At 35.5% G+C, this 6,547-nt stretch overlaps 1 pseudogene; it reads left to right on the top strand.

Annotated features, from left to right (window-relative positions):
• The first annotated feature begins 406 nt into the window (after positions 1–406).
• Positions 407–3,742, top strand: LOC136208045 (beta-1,3-galactosyltransferase GALT1-like; annotated as a pseudogene).
• The last annotated feature ends 2,805 nt before the right edge of the window (positions 3,743–6,547 follow it).

The following is a 6,547-nucleotide window of genomic DNA, read 5'->3' as shown; positions in this document are numbered from 1 at the left end:
TTCCTAAATTTTATTAACTATGGAGTTCAAAATTCCAAAGGAAGTAGGAAACCCTACTAGCTACTTAGTAATCGGCGTTTGTAACCGCTTGATCATGGCACATGCATTTTATGATTACAGAAATTTAAGGACTGAACTGAACGACTGTTAAATTTGATAAAATGTTGTGCATTCTCATCATTAAGTTAATGTATTTCTGTAGTTTGAATCTTTCGGTCTCAAATGAGTCGGATTGGTTGATTGGAAAACTTACACTTGATTTTGGTTCAGGTTAGGAGATTGTTGCTCAAGCTCAATGCATTTCCTATATACCCTCCTCTCTCCCTATTTATAGGCCTCTGATTTTTTAGAGACGCCTTTGGGAATGTAACCATCATTGATTTCAGCGAAGGTCAATTAAGCAAAAATGAAGAAAGGGCTTCTGAGTGTTCTTATTGTGTTTCTTTTTGTGCTGATGGTTCTAAGAGCATGTATGATGAAAAATCGTTTTAGGGAGAACATTGTTGAATCCGATTGGTATGAATTTATCTAATCCTCTTGAATTGACTGATCTTGGACCTTCACCTGCATTTTATAGCCCAAATTCTGCTAGTCATGTGGTTTCTACAGGAACGGTAGTATCTAGTCTCTTTATCAGAAGGAACTTTTCCTATGAAATTCAGAATTCATTACTGACATGGCACCATATGAGGCACTTGGTAAACTATTCACAAGGTCTTACTAATGCAATGGGGGTTATTACGAAAGCTCAAGGTGCCTGGGAAAGCCTCGTGGACTATTTTATGAAGAGGGAACAAGGAAATGCGAATAAAAGTTCGCTTCATGATGTGAAAGAGAAAAAATGCCCTTATTTTCTCAACATAATGAATGACACAGAATTTGGAGATGATGGTTATAAGTTACGGATTCCTTGTGGCTTTATTCAGGGTACTGCAATTACAATAATAGGCATTCCTAATGGTCTTCTTGGTAGTTTCCAGATTGACTTATTAGGGGAACCACTCTCAGGAGAGCCTCAGCCTCCCATTATTCTGCATTATAATGTTCGACTTCTAGGTGATAAGTTAACTGAGGATCCTGTGATTGTTCAAAACACATGGACAACAAACCATGATTGGGGGGAAGAGGAGCAGTGCCCTTCATCTGTTCCTGAAGATAACAAGAAAGGTATTGAATTTTTCATCTCTTCTTATTACCACTGCACCAAACATTAATGTTTTGTATCATTCTTTACCATCAAAGTATTCCAATTTCTCAAGTAGAAATGTTAATGTCTTTGGGCATATAGGAATTTTTAACTTGATGTTCTTGCTTCTCTCCTAGTCTTTTTCCTTATTCTTTCAGTGAAATACTACTAATACATGGGAAAATATTCAAGCTTCAATATTTGAAATGACATATATGGTAATGAATAGAAAATGAACTGAAACTTTTCATTTTAGTCTCCTTAAAGAAATTATGAGATTAAGAAGGAATTAATTGATATAGATTTATCTTACATTTGTAGCCTGCTCCTAGTTTTGAGCCATATATAATAAACTATGATCAAGGCATATTATTGGATATTTCTCTATTCCGGCCTATAAATGTAAAGAGGTATGCACTATTTTTATATATATTTCTCAGTTCTGAGCTTCCTTTTTCTCATGTAGAGCAGTTGATAAGTTGAACCAGTGCAATGAATTGGTGGGTAAAGATTATAAGTTTAGCGGATCCTCAAACATTTCTGTTATGACACTTAGTGTGGGAGAGGAAGGGATTCAGATGACAGTTGATGACACTTAGTGTGGGAGAGGAAGGGTACTTGTCTAAGAACAGATCTAGAGTTAGAAGGTATTTCCCATTTAAGCAAGGGTACTTGTCTGTTATGACACTTAGTGTGGGAGAGGAAGGGATTCAGATGACAGTTGATGGAAAGCACATAACATCTTTCGCTTATCGTGAAGTATTTCTACTGTTTTCCTCTTAGTTAGCATTTCTATCATTTTATTGGAATGTATACTTGCTTTTGCTCATTCTTTTCATGTGATGTCTATAGAGTTTGGACCCATGGCTCATTAGTGAAGTAAGGATATCTGGAGACTTGAAATTAATAGCGGTACTGGCGAGTGGATTACCCTCATTTGAGGAATCAGAACACATTGTTGATTTGGAGTCACTGAAATCAGCTCAACTGGTGCCGCACCAGCCACTAGATCTCTTTGTTGGTGCGTTTTCTTCTGCCAATAATTTTGAGCGCAGGATGGCTGTTCATAGAACATTGATGCAATACCCAGCAGTAAAGACAGGAGAGGTTGCAGTGCGCTTTTTTGTTGATCTGGTTAGTGCTATTATGGTTCATCTAATTTCATCATGCTAGACAAGATGTTCAAGTTGTTTTCATTGTTGATTGGGCTTCCTTCCATACATCATGTGCAATTTTCTTGGACTGATTATGATATCTATTCAGTTTTATCCTAAAAAGCTATAGTCTGAGTCTCATGATTAACCCAGATAAAGTATAAATTTGAATGAAATCATGTTTTGTAGCACAAGAACCAGATGGTCAATGAACAACTCGGAGATGAGCTACAAACATACGGAGACATTCAGCTGTTGCCTTTTGTCGACTATTATAGCCTTATAACATGGAAGACTATAGCAATCTGTATTTTTGGGGTAAGTTTTCACTTATTTGTGTATGTAGAATGTGGTTTTTTGTTTGCTCATTTTGTCTTTTTGACAGGCAGAAATTGTTTCGGCCAAGTATGTCATGAAAACAGACGATGATGCATTTGTTCGAGTAGATGAAGTTCTTGCTTCTTTGACTAAAACAAATGTGACAAATGGGCTTCTTTATGGTTTGATCACCTATAATTCCCAGCCTCACAGGAATGCTAACAGTAAATGGTACATCAGCCTGGAGGTAACTTTTTGCAAAATATCTGTTGATTTACTAGTTTTTTTTTTCACTTTTCTGTAGCATGTGTTGCCTTACGTGCTGCTTGTTCTTTAATTTCCCTTGAGTAAAGGAATGGCCTCATAATTATTACCCGCCATGGGCACATGGTCCTCGCTATGTGGTATCAAATGACATTGTGAAAGCTGTTTATAGGAGACACAAAAATGGTCATTTGAAGGTATGAATACATGAGACTATCATTTGATATACATCTCTAAATTTAATAAATTTTGAGCTGTTGTTTTCCTGTCCATTTCCTTGTAATCTTCACATAGAAAATACTTTCTTGAATCATTGAAAAGTCTTATTGTCGCAGTAGGACCATTCTCTTTTGATTACAGGGCCATTAGCATGTTAACGTATCTTTTGAAAATAAAATCACATTGTGCAAGCTCAAATAAATTAATTTCCTTCCCTTTTAAGTTATGATGGAAGCATAAATACTTCTGTTTCAATATTTAAAGTCAAATTCACATAATAACTTTGAACATCTCCCAATCACTCATCAGTTATTGCATTACATAATGTAGACCATGTCATGCATAACTTTATGATGGTGTTAAAGTGAATAGGCAATGATGAATGCAGATGTTCAAACTGGAGGATGTAGCAATGGGAATGTGGATAGAAGAGATGAAGAGAGAGAGTCTGCAGGTTATTTATGTGAATGAAGAGCGATTTTGCAGTGAGGGATGCAATGATGGTTATGTTGTTGCTCACTGCCAAAGCCCAAGAGAGATCCTTTGCCTACGGCAGAAATTGCAAGAAGAACATAAGCCTATCTGTTGTTCTGCCAAATAAACAGATAAGATCTTTATGGCTCGAGTACTAAATATGTACATGAAACACATATAGAAGGCATAGGTAAATTGAAAAAACAGCAAAGAATTAGGTAACTTGGACTTGTTACATGTTTTAGTTGTTAAGTTGTGAGGTAATCCTCCTTTTTGAAGTGCCTTTTATGGTGCTACTATAGGTCCAATTTTCTGAATATGGTATAGATCACTATTACTTGTAAATGTCCAATTTTGTATTAGGTATTCCATACAAATAGGTGTATCTCTTTTTTCTTCTTCGATAAAGTAGGTGCTTTTCATGACTTAATTGCTGGACTTTTGACATGCCATTCTACATGAACCTGAACCTGGACCTGAACAAAGCAAAATAGTATTAATTCTAGCATTTCATTCTCAACTACCATAATAGTGTGGCATTTCAGTTTCTTCCTTACAATATTTGTAATGCTTTTTCCATTTGGCAAACAATTTAAGACAGTAAATTGTAATTTCTCTCTAATAATGCAATTCTAGCATGAACTATAGTTTGCAAGTTCTTACCATATTCAGTTGTTCTGTTTCTCATCATATCTGCTGTTCTGTTTCTATATTAGGGAGGAACTGCTACGTTATTACAGTTTTTGTTAGCATAACAACTTAATAAAATGAGCAATTAAACAAACTTCATAAATTTTAAGTTGATAATTAATATTTAATAACATACAAAATTAACTAACTGTGGTGAAGCTCTTAGCCTAGTGGTTGAGAGCTTACATATGCCTTGGAGGTCATGGGTTCGAATCACATCCGGGTCTGGTGGGAATTTTTCTTTCTTCTTTAATGTAAGCGCATTGCGCAAATTTAAAAAAAAATACAAAATTAACTAACTAGAGTTAACTGTAAACATGATTTTAAATTTCACCGACCAAAGACAAAAACCAAAACTGTGTAGACCACCGGGTCAAATTGGTCGCTATCACTTTTAGCCCATTTTCTTTTCTTTTCTTCCATTCACATCTCACATTTTTCCTATAAATACCATACATTGACATAGATTTTGAGCACTCAAACAATTAATACTTAATTGCTAATTTGAGAGATATTCTCCCATAGATAGTTGTGAGGCTTTGGGTGTATTAAGGTTAAAGACTTTTTAGTGTTATTTCTCAATTCTTTTGTGCCATTTTCATTCCTCTAGTGAAATAATTTTCGGTCTCCTTCGCCCATCGAGCGGACACACTGTTGAACCACGTAATCTCTATGTCACCTGATTGTTCTCTTTTATTTTGTTGTCAATTTATTTACCCAAATTAAATATTTCGTTCCGCTGCCAGGTTTTCCCTAACAAATTAGTAACAGAGCCAATTAATACTTATTTTGGGATCTACAATGGCGACAACAAAATTTTATATCGAGGAGTTGATCGTACCATCAGTTTTACCTTATGGCAAGTTAAGATGAAAGCTATTTTGACACAAAATGGATTGCACTACTAGCTAGTAGACGAGTTACCTGCCACGGTAACAAAGGAGAAGAAACAAGAATTGGAGGAGAAAGCTTTAATTGCCATTTAGCTATGCTTGTCGAACGAGGTCCTGCGAGAAGTCATCCATGAGAAGACTCCTAAAGACTTATGGGAGAACTTGAACCTCTCTACATGTCCAAAAACCTCACCAGCAAGCTTGTTGTGAAGCATCATCGCCATATGCTCAATATGGCGGAAGGTACATCCCTAAAGTCACACCTTGATCATTTTAGTTCCATTTTGCTGGATCTGGAAAATTTAGATATTAAATATAAAGAAGAAGACAAAGCTCTTTTATTGTTATGCTCTCTACCTCTGTCTTTAAAAAAAACCGGGAGACCATGATCCACAGTAGAAACATTCTAACCATGGATGAGGTTAAAGGGTGTCTATTTTCAAAATAAACAAAGAGCCTTCTATGATAGAAATGACGCTGTAGAAAGTCTGGTCATTAGAGGAAGATCTACTACACGAGATCCTATCAGCAGAATCAACAACAATAACAATCGATCCAGATCTAAATCAAAATCTAAATACAATAATTTGACATGCAATTACTATAAAAAGTAAGGGTACATCAAAGCTTAATGTTTCAAACTGCAAAGGAAAAATAAAGAAAAAGTCCATAAAAAAGACAACCTTGTCGAAGCTAGTGTCGCTGAAGATAAAGTAGATTGTGAAGTCTGTGATGTGTCCGGCGATGGTGCTAGATCTGGACAATGATGGATCCTTGACTCTGCTTGCTCATTTCATATTTGTCTCCACAGAGATTGGTTCTTCTTTTATGAATCCGTAAACAGAGGAGTTGTATGGATAAGGATTCTCCTTGTATTCAAAGCAATAGTAATAGAAACCTTTATATTCCTATGTTATGACACATCTTGCTGCAGTTGATATAGTCCATCTATCAAGAATCCTGTAGCAAGAACTTTGCTAGAATCCAGGTCCTACAAAATACATTTCTCAACTCCAATTTGTACTCCATAATTACAATCTACTGATCACCTGCCTACAGAGAGTAGGTTAGGAATGTAGAAAGCATGTCGCAATTGTAGTGTCTCATTAACATCAATGACACCAGTATGTGTAACAGATTGTCTAACACCATATGGTAAATACACTTTTCTAGGTGTATGTTGTTGGGGTTTAGTGTCCTATAGATAATTGTTCTAGGATATAAACCAGCTGTAAATGAAATTATTCTTTATGTCATTTGTTTTAATAAGATATGGTTTCTAAACTGTATAAAGGCAATTAGTTTTAAGAACTAAATAAGTCTAAATAAAAGGAAATTCCTAAGTTTAT

This window comes from Euphorbia lathyris, chromosome 10 (genome assembly GCF_963576675.1).
Source record: "Euphorbia lathyris chromosome 10, ddEupLath1.1, whole genome shotgun sequence".
In the NCBI taxonomy this organism is placed as follows: Eukaryota; Viridiplantae; Streptophyta; class Magnoliopsida; order Malpighiales; family Euphorbiaceae; genus Euphorbia; species Euphorbia lathyris.
The sequence above is the reverse complement of the archived record's forward strand: the minus strand, read 5'-3'. Positions and strand labels throughout refer to the sequence as shown.